Source organism: Anopheles arabiensis, chromosome 2 (genome assembly GCF_016920715.1).
Source record: "Anopheles arabiensis isolate DONGOLA chromosome 2, AaraD3, whole genome shotgun sequence".
NCBI lineage: Eukaryota > Metazoa > Arthropoda > Insecta > Diptera > Culicidae > Anopheles > Anopheles arabiensis.
The window spans coordinates 6,528,691-6,542,261 of NC_053517.1; the positions used below are offsets into that span (position 1 = coordinate 6,528,691).

The following is a 13,571-nucleotide window of genomic DNA, read 5'->3' on the forward strand; positions in this document are numbered from 1 at the left end:
AAGCAGTTTCCAACAGGGCAGCAGCCCTCAGGCCGGTTTTCGTGAGCCCGCCAACGCTCCATATCGGTGCGATTTCCCCTCGCTGGCGAGCTTTTTTGTAAGTCATTGAGAAGGTTTTTGGAGGGTTCAAGATAGGCCGCCAAAAAGCATGCGCTGGTGTGGGATTGTGTTGGTGGACAAAATTAAATGGCGAAAAAAATACACTCCACCTCCCCATCATTGACCCTACGGAGTCCTACAATTCATGTGTGTGCCATAGTAGCATCTGCGCTTCGTCGTCTCACTTGCTCGTACAAGTTCCGCTATTGCATCAGCTGGTTTGGTGGTGACTTTCTATGTACAGTCTTCATTTGCGGATGATCGTTGACGTTAAGGGAATCGGGGAAAGCCGGTATTGAAACTTTAACGGTGCTGTTATTAATGTATTTATTTCGTGCCAGTTCTGGGCGAGGCCATTCGCGTGCCTTGCCGTATGATGGTTACGATGCAATATCAAGCTAGCGTATGTGTAGGTGCAAGTAAAAAAATGAACATGTTTAATGGATGATCATCTTATTCCACTCCATGTATGATAGTAATATGTGATATTTTAATACAAATAATAGGTTCCGGTTTTCATTCCATGCCAAAGTACCGTAAGATTTTCCCACTTTGACCTGTTATTATTTTTGCTCTTTAAAGACAACAACCAACACTGTCATGCTATCTACGTCCGATGGCATCACCGTTTTCTGAGCCGATCAGACAAAAACTACGAATTTTCATCAAGTTCATTTCAATTTCCTCAAATCTATCATTTTATGCAAGTGACATAGACTTTAAGAAAGTTTTTATTTTTATTTTATTGTTTATTTTATAATTTTCTTTTTAAATTACAAAAAACAAAAAATAGGTAAGGATCAAGAGTAAAGAGCATAGACAAATTTTTAACTTTTTTTTCTCTTCTTTGGCAAACTTAGCAAACTTACCTGTCGCCGGATATTTTGCCTGATCACATCGCGCTCAGCTTCGGGCGTGCGAGCACTTTGAACGGCGATCCTATCCGTTGCACAATAATCTTAAACCTTGCAGCTATTGATAAAATAACACGTCTACCCATATTCTGTTCATTTTCCTCATTTATCAGTAATGAACATCAGTCCATGAAAAATTGATCACACGGTTTGTTTACATTTTTTCGCGTCGTAAATTGATCAACGAGCAGCATTCTTGAAATTTTTCAACGTGCCAAAGATACGTGCATTGTCACATTTCCACAGTGGCACATACGGCAAAGTGTAGGCCGCCATTTCGAATTCACGCTCGCCAGGTACGGGATCGCGTGTATGTATTGTGCATTGTTTCCCACCACTTGCATCGTCGTGTTTTCGCGCGGTGCGTGAAAACCGGTGTGTAAGCCAAGTGTGTTCTTCTTCCATCTTTTCTTTTGCAGCTGGTAAACGGGAAGGGCGAGCGAAACGAGAAGAAAAACGGCAAAACACACATTCATGTGCAGTGGTCCGTCCGGAAGGCCAACGGCGGGTGTAGTGAAATCTCTCGTTGCTTTGACTCGCTCGTCGGCGGCAGTGTGCTGTCCGTAGGAACACAAGGAAGTGGGTGCGGGTGGATGGGAGTGTATGTGACGGAGAGGGGGGTTGTGCTCATCCAAACGTCTGGTTTTTTTTTGCTTCACACAATTCGGAAGAGGTTGCACTCGAAAGTCAGTTCGATTCGTTTCTATGAAACGCTCAGTGCGTGCTGCGTTTTTCCTTTCTGGTGGTGGTGTTAGTGGTAGTATCTGTAGTAGTAAACAGTTCTTCACGGCTTCCTTGCACAAAGGGACGGAAAATGTGTGACGTTACGGCTTCGGTTAATTGTATTATATTTTTAACAATTTTATTAGTCGCTCGTATGAAATTCACAAGCGTATGTAAATATGCGTGTTTGTGTGTATGTGTGGGTTAACGAACTGTGTTTTGTGTGTGCACTGTAGTAAGACGTGCGACGAAATAGTGCGCAGTGCGTTTGTTTATGTGTGTGTGTGCATTGTGATGTTGAAAAAAATGACTAAAATTACGTCTTCCTAGTGTTCTTCGTGATTTTACTAGCGCGCCGTGTGTTATGTTACGAATGTGTTGATTGCTATATTTTGATTTGCACAATGTTAATAATTTCCATTACGCATAAATCAATCTGTAAAAAGCATAACAAACCAGGGATAACACCCCGTTACAATTTTTTTTTATCATTTTCCCAAGCATTGTCCAATTTTCGCAAAGCCTTTTCCGCTCCATCACAGTAGGCGATTTCTCACCCCCCAATAATGTACATACCTAGCGTGGTCGTCCGTGGCCTGCTGGTGTGGTGTGTTCCTTTGTTTTCAATTTTTGATTGGTCACCCTCGGGGCGAAGAAGACGTACCCTGCACCAATACACCAACCAGCTGCTCTAGGCGAAACAAAACCAACACACAACACACCTCGCTATTATTAGGTGCGATGGAGGTTAATGTATGTGTGTTTATGTTTGTGTGCGTGTATGTGTGCAAGGTGTGAAGGTAAAAAAAAACAATCGAACCTGGCAAAAAGAAAACTGCAACGCGCACTGTTTTAGTACCTTTTTCCGTTCGTGTCGTCCCCCAGGAAAAGCGACCGCAACCCCCCCCATTGCCTGTGTGGGAAAGTTAAAACAAAGCCCAATACGGAGAAAATTCATTCGGTGTTCTTTTGTAAGCCATCGGAAGGTGATTTTTGGCCTCCTTTTTTCAGTGTGACGTGTGTGTTCAGGGGCTCAGAAAGGGCATATGGTAATGACGTTTAAGTTCACTACCAAACGAAGCAGAAAAAGAGGAAGAAAAACCCCTAGCAGCGAGCAATGTACCGAATGGCGAAAAGAAGGGAATACGTTTGTTTATTTTTCCCCGTCTCAAATGCTGACGTTTCGCCGTTTTCAAACGGTGCAAACCCCTCCATTTGACGTGTGAGTGAGCGATGATCAATTTACATTTCGCTACCATACCATTTGATTACATTAGAAAACGCTTGATTGTGTGAGTGTGTTTGAGTGTTTGAAATGTTGCAAATTTATCATCTGTGATGAAGCTTGCCGAGGGAAAACTATTATCATCACCTGACTGACCGCACACACACACACACACAGCTCTACAAATGCACATCAAAATCCCCCTCATGCACACAAGCCAGCTGCACAGCGGTACAAAGTGTATTGGCGAGATCATTTACGCCGTCTCCTTTGATATAAGGGATAGTGTGGTTGGGGGAATGGAGGATGAGGGTTGTTGAATAGCGACGGGCGGGTGTGCGCGTTTGCGTGTGTGTATTGGTGGAACATCGGGGCCGTTTAATGTTTATTTTCTTGGGTCGTTTCTCAGTGTGTGTGTGTGTGGGGGGCTCTGGGAGGGTAGAGCTTGACGATGGCGCCCATAATAAGAAAGGTGAACAAAGTAAGATAACCTTTTGGCGCACCAACTACTAGCCTAGCCCCAGCCAGTGGCGGGTGAATGTGAAAAATAGTTCGAGGGAAAAGTTCCAGCAGGAGGGGATTACCCTTCTTCACTTTGCTCCAACTTTGATGTTAAAAAAGTGCGTTGCTGTGCTGTGTTTGTTATCGTTATCCAGTCCCGACCCGTCGGCCGACTTTTCGAGGTCAATGTTTCAATAAGCCTTAAGTAATATGTTTACACCTTTCCGTTTGTTAGCAGCGTTTGCAGAGCGTTGCAGCTTAAATGTGTGTGTGTGTGTGTTGTTGTTGTTGTGTTTATTGTGTCGCTCTGTGTGTTCGTACACGCTCTGGTGCTCACAGCAGAGAGAGAAGAAAAAAAGAAATAGCCGTCTTATCTTATGTGTACGCACACTGCAAGCGGTTTGATGCCCCAGAGCAGCAGCAACAACGACCTTGGCTTGCAATGAAAACAACGCAAATCAACTGTCTGAATGTGTCTTGTCTTGTGGGGTGGGGGGGTAGGGGGGTGTTGTAGGGCAGGGAAGGAGGAATCTTTTAAGGGGTGATGGAGAGCACGATACACTAGCAAGCCGCACTCTCCTTGAGCCCACTGCGATGTTGTGTCTGTGTATCCTAGATACCAACACACACACTCACACACGCACACAGCCATTAGTGCGAACAAGGGTGTGTGTGATACGGGGATGCCCTTAGCAGACGGAGCGGTCAGCGTGTAATCGAACTTGTGTGTTTTTCTTCAAACTTGTTCCTTGTGCTGTTATGGTGCTGGAGGTGGGATTCGAGTGAACACCGAAAAAATCAACACAAAATAACACACAAAGCCCTATTTCATACTTACTCACACAGGCAACCAGTACTAAGAAAAATGAGGAGAAATTCCTTTGCCTTTTCTTTCCTTATCGTTTTGTGCTTTTGATAATTGCATTGTGGTTTAAAATTATCGGTGCATGAAGAAAATGATGAATTCCTTGTTGATATTGTTACCGCAGCTATACCCCCACAGATGGACCCACTTTAGTTTGTAGATTGTTTTCATTTCCCTCTTTTGTTTTTGTTTATGGCGTTTCCCTTCGAAGGCGTGTGGTTAATCAAACGCTCTATCAAAAGTAGAATTTTTACGCTAACCATTTACCCCGTTATCGCCGGTCCATTCTTACCCCTTTCATTACCGCCAACTTGTGTGTGAGAGCGTGTGTGTGTGTGTAAGAAAGTAAGAGAAAAGAAAATTAACATTCCACAGCGTTTAAAAAAGCAGAAACACACCACCAGCAAGCATTCCTCCGTTGGCAAGTGTGTGTGTGTACATTTAGGCGTAAGTGTCGCTGCAGGGCACAAAGCAAATGCCTTGCCGCCTCTGCTCCCCATCATCATCCCCTCCGTAAAAGCGTAATAAGCTTGTTTTGTAAAGAAAAATAAGGAAATCATCTTTATATGGTTTTTTTGTTCCTCTTTTTGGGGGATGATACTGTCTCTCGTTGAACTTGCTTCTTCTGGCCTTTTTTACGAACGCCTTTTGCAACGGAAAGCGTTCTTCACGCCCCTCGAACCATTTTCTTTGCACATCAGCTCGTTTAACCTTTTTTTAGGTACATTGTTGTTTGTGGCTTTTGTTTTACTTTTAAATTTACACTTTTCTTCGCACGTGTATGTGTGTGTGTTGCTTTGGTTGACGTTTGCGTGTGTGTGTTACTTGACGATGCAAAAACGAAGGAAAAGCAGCACCTGTCTGACTGAAGCAAATCGCTTGCAATTTATCGCTAACACACCAACAACATTCTGTTCGCTTTTCACCTCGCCTCGTTCTACATTCGCTCTGTTTTGCACTTTTTGCGTGTGCGTGCGCGTGTGTGTGGCGCTGTGTTGTTTAGCGCCTCATTTTGGTGCTGCTTCGTTTTTTCGCGGATGGATTGCTTCAGAGCGCCGTAGTGCGGTCAAAGTCCAGCCAAGGTGGTGGGTTGGTGTTCGACGGTCGAGCGTAACAACAAAAGTCCATTTAGAATTGCGCGTTGTTGTTTGGGTTTGTTAAAGTTTTATAGATTCAGCAGGCCATGGACAAAACAAACAACCAAGAACCGATGTGTTGGTTGGGGCGCGCTTGGGTGATAATTTATACGGAATAATTAAACGCATTCTTATCACGTGTCGTTATGTAACAGCAAGAGGGGCAAAAGGAGGTGGTGGTGGTGGTGGTATGAAATCGGCAAGTAGTAGACTAGTCTAGGCTACTAAAGGTGTGCCGGCCAAGGATGTTCGTATGATGTGATAGTAGTGATACTGTAACACACACACACTCGGTCGGGGTCTACCGTATCCGAGTGTGGAGAAAGGGCCCATGACGATCTGTCACGATGGAGGTGTTTTGGAGGACATTGTTTTTCCCAGATGCCGCGCTACCCACATCCATCCCCAACCGCTCGAGTTCTTCAGCTTGTTCAAGTGGCTTTTCCCTGTGAGTAACTGTGTATTGCCGTTCTTGCAGAATGTGTGTGTCAAGGTAAAACTGGGACACAGTTCACACAGTTTGGAGAAGAAAACGCTCGCAGATGCTTCTACTTTGTGCTGCTGATGCAAATAAGCATTCAAATCGATTCTCCTGTCTCCTTTGTCTTTGATTCGTCATTGAAGGAGCAGCGCACACCACAGGGCAGAAGATATGGATGGTTCTTATGTGTATGTGTGTGTGTGTGTATATTCTTTGTGTTTTTACCACGGCTGGGTAAAAGGGAAACCGTTGATGGCGCTTGTTCTCGCGAGTTTTCAGCGCCGTTGGTAGGGCGCTTTGCTGCTTTATGTGTGGTGGCGTTTCCTTTTTGTTTCCTCCGCCGTGCGTAGGTGTGTACTACGCTTTGGCTGCATTTTTCTCATACTCCCACACACACATACGCGCGCGGCGCCCACGCACAGACCACTGGGGTAGTGTTGTGTGAGTGCTCGAATTTTCCCCGTATTTTTCCATTACACGCCTTCTCTATCGTCGCTGCCGCCGCCGCTATGGCATCGAGCGCGTCCAGCTGATGCACACGCTATACCACCAACACATGTACACGCACACCGAGTTGAAGGAGAGTGTTGTTTTTTATCTGTTGCAATTTTGAGAGCCATTTTTCTAGAATTCTTTTTTACAAAACATATTTGTATACAGCGAAATGAGGAAAAATGTAAAAATATAATAATAATGTGTGTTTGAGGGTTATTTTCTACCAAACGCTCATAATTTAAGTCAGTCATGCTCTATTACGTCACCTGTGTACTGGTGGCGCCAGCGAAAAATGTCACCAAACGTGTATGGCGAGTGAAGAGGTGTGGGTTGATGTGGAAATTGTTTTTTTTCTACCATTTTCCTTCGATTTTCCATAGTGTATGGTGTGTTGTGTGTAGGAAATGAAAATGGAGTCAAGGGAAAGTCCTTATACCATTTCCGTATCACCTGTTCTTTCGTTTCAATTAACTCTTTTCTATGTCACAAATTGCCTATGTTCACTCTTAATTTTCCGGTGGAAAAATCGGAAAAGCGAACACTCACACCAGTGTGTGTGTTATGTGTCCTTTCAGTGCTGTCACGTTTCAGAATGACAAATGTCAGATGTCTGTAGTACAAACACACACACACACATCAACAAACGCACCTCGAGAGCTGTCAGACAGCAGCCGAAGAACACCATGTGTTGGAAGGATTCTGCAGCATTGCAGCAGTGTGTGAGTGTGTGTCTGTGCTTGCGTGTCCTTTTACGATAGTTTGGTCGCTTTTTCCGTGTGCGGTCTGTGCTGTGTGATGCAAGTGATTAAATAGATTTTCCAACGCCAGAGAGCTAGTTATACTGGATAAAGCAATCCGTAACCGCAGCGTTAATTTACGTGACGCAATCGTTATAATGAAAATGTGAAATTTCCATCCATTTTGCAGTTCGTCGAGCGTGAAGCGTCGAATCTTTACCCTGTGTGTGCTTTGATGAATTGGTGGTAGTATCTCGATGGATCTGTAAATCAGTGCAAACCGCTCCAGCGTCTTGTGGTGAAGCTTCTGTGTACACGTGTGTTAAGTGAAAAGTGGAAAAACAGTGAAAAAAAACAGTGAAAAAAGGAATAAACCAACGTTGTCTTTGTTGACGGCAAAGACACAGTGTGGAAAAGATCGTGCGTGGAATTTGGTGTGGTTCAGTGAGGCGAATATCAGGCAACCTACTGTTCTATAGCCGATGGCAATGCTTGCGTTCGGCAACCGTTAGAGTTTCGTCGACAAAGACAACAAGGCAGAAAATATGCGAAGAAATGCTCAAAGGATTATTGTTGGTGAATTTTAGCTGCTCTTATACGTTGAAGCTTTGCCACCGGAGAAGCTACAGCTATTGACGAAGGTAAGTGAAATGATAGTCAGAATGGGAGGAAACACTCACTACAAACTACAAATTGTAGCAAATATCAAATACAAGTGCAACTCCAAAACACATTTCCTCCATGATGTTGCAATAATAGTATCGGGGAAAATTCATCCATCATCGATCGTGCAGTAAAAAAAGTAGCACCGAGCGGAGAGGAAAAGCCTAATGTGCGTTGTGTGTATGTTCTACGCCCGCCCGGGAGAGCTAGGTTTTAATTATCCCGGAACACGCTCGACCACGGGGCACGTGGAGGGACGACCGGGAGGAGAGGACCGATTAAAATCGAATCAACCAATTAACGAAGCATTCTTTGCGCGCTCTAGAGGCTGCGATTCTCGTCGACGCCACGCCGGCAGCGCTAATTTAGCTGAAATTCAATCAAACTCCCAAGCGAAACGAAACTTCACATTTTCGAGCCTTTTCCGCTGCTCTCAATCACAGCTAGACGAAAAGGGAAGGGGTATGAAGGCACAGAAATTTGCAAAATCGAAAGAAGAAAAAATTACACGCCTTCTGGTGGTAGTGTTTTTTTTTTTTTTTGGTGCGCGCTACTGCCTGCCACACTTTGAAATGAGTTCCGGGAACGAACTCTAATGCTGATGCGATTTCCCGTTCTCGTACGATCGACCCACCGGAAGCGGTACGCCAAAACTGGCATCCGATCTGTGGATACTTTTTTGCAAATAATGTGAAATAGACAAACTGAGGCAACAACGAAAATAAAAAAAATTGCACATCCTCACCTCACCCTCTCTTCCTTCTCCAAAAAAACCCCTCAACGATCAGTCCCATTTCGTCACGCAATGTGGTTCAATGGTGCATACGTTTTTTTTCTTCTTTTTCTCCCCTTGAGTCTGTGTGAGTTTGTGTGTTCAATCACACCACTCCAAGGCCATCCATCTATCGCGTTGTTGCGGCTTGCGGACACTTCAAAAAGAGGTTCATCGTTCGGTATGAACGATTTAATAGAAGGAACGAGGGAAGGAAGGAAGAAATCGGTAAACGTTTGAATGTCTCCATCCTCACGTGGTTGGATTTTTTAGGCGTCGTTTTGCATGATCGATTATGGGAAAATTACTGTGCTTTGATGATGATATATCCGATGAGAAGTACACATAAGATGATTCTGATTAATATTCTAATAGAAGCGGCTAAGTTAAATAAGTCCTATTGTTCTTTTGAAACTCTGCTCTGGGCTCATAGTTTTGGGACAGTTTTGATGATCAAGTTGGCAAAAGCATGTGTTCAATAACATACGGAACTTAGGCTTTCAAACCTCCATTCGATTATCTAACACGCCAAAATGAAGTAGCCTCTGCTTGTGTGTCAATCAAAACCATGAAGAATTAAGACTTAAAAACGACAAATACTTTCTACAAAACAACATCCTATGCAGCACAAGCTTCCTGTGACAAATAATACCTTGGAGCCATAGAAAATGGAAATGAACGAACAAATCTAACATCTTTTTTCGCAAGGCCTTACAGAGATACTGGCCATCGCCGCCACTATCGTCAGGTAATTAAGCCATATCTTTTTGCACTTTATCGGTTTGCCATCAGTACCGCACTGACGACTACTCGGCTGTCGGTTGCTCTACCAGATGCCACGATCTGTCTCGTCTTTCGTCCCCAAAAAGCCTCTCGCCTCTTTGGTGACGCGAGTGATTGATTGATGTGTTTCATTGATCGTATCAGGTCGCGTACACATCAACACAGGGTGACTCGTTCCAAGGTCCACAGACTGGCATGTTGCTGTGGAGGAGGGAGTGTTGGGGCTAACAACTGTTTCTACCTGCAATGGGGCTACATTTCCCAAGACACGACGCGCTCTCTGTGTGCCGTGTTTGTCGCCGTCTTCATAATGATATCCTTTTTGGAGGCGTTCCACAAGAGAGATCTTTCCGATCAAGTCGTCGAGCACAGGTGGGTTGGTGGAGAGGAAGGCATTGGAGCGAGTGCACATAAATGGATTTTCTCCTAATGACGGTCTGCCCTTGTTTGGTTACCTCATTGGAATTAGAGTTCATGTTACCTCTGAAACGACGCTGCACGAGGCAATGAGTTCTACCATCGTTTTCTGTTTTATGCCCGTCGATTAAGGATTTTGGGCAGTTAGTGTCTAGGTCCATCATCGAGCCCCAGTGAGAGCAAGTGAGGACGGCCGGACGATGTCGCATTGCAGCGGCAACGTGAGAAGGAAAAACACTAACCGACTGAGACCGTTTGTTTTTAGGTTTTGGAAGGAAGTTTCAATGATGTTATTATGTACTGAGGACTTCACACAAAAACTGGGTCATCCGGTAAAAGCCACCGAAAAAAAGGGCCATCTATTTTGGTTGGAATTGAATTTTCTCCAAACTCTGTTGCGTTGTTTCTCTCCACCGTGTCTTGCAGGGGTTTTGGACTGTCTTGGTGTGGAGCCTTATTTTTTTCCTGATTTCCCTTTTTTCAGTCTACTGACCTCAATTCGACCGCTAGAGCAAAAAAAGGGAAGGTAGCAGTTGCTATGGCCTTGTGCCGACGTTGAAATCAGAACATTGCACCGCCGTGTGCCCTCAAGTCTGTGGACATGCTGGCCCCCCCATTAGTAGCTGCAAGTCAGGAAGTCAGTCGGACCTAACGTGTAACTCTCAAGCACCTGTGTTCCTGCTTCTAGTGGCGCGGGGGTACTTCTCGGCACGTGTGGAAGTGCTCCAATTTCTTGGAAGTACTTGGAGAGACATTTCGTAGTTCGTGTTGGTTGTGCTGTATGCCCGATGGTGCGCCCCGAGAGCACGACTTTGTCACGACTATCGGAACAGTTTATCAAATGAAGGTATTGCGTGATGAATAGTTAATGTATGTAACGTTGGTCGTTTTATGATCGGTCAAACCTTCCTTACGCTGCTGCCGGCGGGGGTTTGCTTGGGGGGGTAATGTTGGAGCCGTTTACAAGCCACCGTCTCCTTACGAGATCGCTCTTGCAGAGTTGCTTCATACTACACCTGCTTTTACCGCGGTTTGGAGGTTGACATTTTGAGTTAATCTTTTGGTAATGTTTTATTAAAAGTCATTTAGAAATAAAGTGTTGCTAACGATGTTAGTTTCTTCCTTTTATTGCTTCCTTGGTGGTTTGGTATTCTGGAGGTAATGTCGAAACAATATTCATTAAAAGCTGTAACCGTCTACAACACTTGCTGACATATTGTTACCTCTCTAATAACATCTAGTATAGTGTTTTGTCGTTTGTTATCCGTCATGTATTACATGTCATAAAGAATAAAAGATTCTGGGTAGTAAACTGTCTTTGTTGATCAACTTCGTAATTGCTTTTCAGAATTTCGCAACGATTCATCCACCTTCCAGAAACTGATTCGTAACGAATTCAAAAACACATCCCTCCCGTTCGTGTACACAGTTGAAATCTGTACTTAGTATTGCAAAGTGTACACTATTTAGATTGCGTTGCATTTCAGGTACACGTCACGTGTATAGTTTGTGCACCACTCGAGGGCGGCCCCTTCCTGCCCCTGTAGTTCGCGTTAGCGCGGCAAGACACTTACTGCTCGTTTGCCGCACTGGATTGCACCGGTTCGGTGGGACGTGAGATGATCGATCGAAAGACGCTCGGGCTGCTTATCGGGTGGTGCTAAATAGGGGAGTTCATCGACACGGCTAAAGTGTGTGATGGGCTGATGAGTATGTGTGGTGCAGCTGATAAGTGCAAAAACTATTGCATCTTGTGTGCACAGGCAGCAGTAGTGAGATGACGACCATGGCAGTGCTTGTGTAATCGATTAAACCGAGTTGAAGCAATTATTGAGGATGTAATGGAAGGTGTAGGGCAACAAAAAACCGTAGTGTTTTTCTGAACATTCGTTTTTTCCACATTACACGTTTGAACTATTTTTTTACTTACGAAATTGAAGACATTTGCACGACGAGTCGCAATTCATTCTTCCTCGTGTGCTCTCGATTAGGTTCGATCTCATTATCATTGGTGTACCATACCGAGCGCTTACCGAAAGCTCCATTGTGCTGTCTCTCGAACGATGAATCAATTAGCGATTACTATTCGTAACACAGCTTGGCGTGTACTTATTTTGACCAACAGTCTAGCTGCAAAATCTTAAACTGCTGCTTGCTCAACTGCAAAACAACAATGTTCGTCGTAATTTGTTACGAGTTTCCATTGCTTGCAACGATTTATTTTCGTGTTTGCGATAACATTAGCGCTGCTGTAGCGTATACACGAAAAGAGCAAGATCAACACAAACATTTTACCATTCTCTGAGCTGGGCGATTGATGTATTGCCGTACCCGAGAGGATAAGCAAATAATTAGGTCATGGGAAGCAGACACACATTGCATCGCGCAGCGTTCGTTCTTGGGCTGCAGCAGCTGACTTTCGCTCTCGATCCACCCACCCACAGGGCACCATCTGCCCGAGAAGGTAATCGGAAAAGACTACCAAGACGGGGACGACCACTCAGCTGTACCGTTCTCTCGGGACCGGAAGCGTGGGAAGCCGGATGCCCGTGGATGAATTACTGTGAACCATTACCCATTCCACGAACAAGACATGCCACTGTGTCAGCGCATTGGTTTGCGGAGGAACCGTTGGTACAGCCGCGGGAAAGCGTTTGTTTGCTCAAGTGTTTGTCTGGAAAGCTTTATTTATTTACTACAGTTTTAAACTCTGTCCTGGAAATTTCAGCAAGGGTGTTTTATTTTCCTCAAACCGAACTGAGACAGAATGAAAACGTTAAATCAGAGCTATATTTGAAGGAGTGACTAACACCTTTGTTCTAAAAAGTATGTTTAAAAAGACTGAGATTGAATTCAATGTTGTAGATTTATAAACTTATTGAAGAAAAAAAAACAAAACAACTGTAAAGTAAATCATTTCCGAACCTATTTAGTTAGCAATTGGACTGGCTCAAGGTCTAGCACAATTCGCAACAGAACCCCCCAGAAGCACAAACACGGCGTACGGTGACCATCAAAGAGGTCAAAATAAATAAATAATTTTACCGTCGATTAAAGTGTGCTGCTTGCAAATCAAATTGTACCGCAGCTTGCCTGCCGATCAGGAGGGCGGTTTTATTTCCTAACAAATTTTCAAGGTTCTCCTGCCGACTTTGATTTACTCGATCGCGTGTTGACGGATTATTTTTTTTATTTTTCTCAAGGAAACAGTTTTCGTTAAGTTGTTCACACAATTGCCTTTCGATCGCCGTGGTACAGTGATACAGATTTTACTGCACAATGGTTGTTTGATCGTACTAAATTAAACTACTTCGCAATTGGAGGTACATTGCTTATGCACGAAATAGCCGTAGATCGATTATTCATGAGCCTGGGCAATGGCAATTGCTGCAGCAGCAGCGGTGAGTTGAACTTACTTTCTCCAGCTTTCCGGGCTGTTCGGTACTGCTTCCAAGTGGTACCTTTTTTTATTTGTCTTGTCCATTTTGTTGCGTGGGATGTGCTGAGCTTGTTTTGATTTTCTCCCGGAGGTAAAGTGCTTGTTTTTTTTTTTAAATAAACTGTGCTTGTTTGTTGAAGTGTTTTCGTGGAAAGCTTGTAGGTTCAAATTTCATGCAAATAGAAATAATTTATAAATAAAAATTGAACAAATGGCTTTTCTTGCGATACTCCGTTTATAAGCAATAGATTCTACTTCTTTTAATAGACAAATCTCCTTACAATGTTGCTCGGCTGGCGCTTAACTATTCCACAGTGCTGC

The 13,571-nt window shown here is 44.0% G+C and overlaps 1 protein-coding gene across 5 annotated transcripts in view; it reads left to right on the forward strand.

The window, feature by feature from the left end:
- The first annotated feature begins 1,388 nt into the window (after positions 1-1,388).
- Positions 1,389-13,571, forward strand: part of LOC120897349 (myotubularin-related protein 3) — a 33,692-nt gene continuing 21,509 nt past the window's right edge. Inside the window, exons 1-2 of one of the 5 annotated variants that reach the window (XM_040302182.1) lie at positions 1,389-1,401; positions 7,367-7,817. The gene's annotated coding sequence lies outside the window, so the exon portion shown is untranslated. Of the gene's footprint in view, positions 1,402-1,475; positions 1,593-1,680; positions 1,700-1,833; positions 1,856-3,521; positions 3,645-7,366; positions 7,818-13,571 lie in introns of those variants that run through there. The other 4 variants (XM_040302178.1, XM_040302181.1, XM_040302179.1 and 1 more) reach the window with 4 other exon arrangements.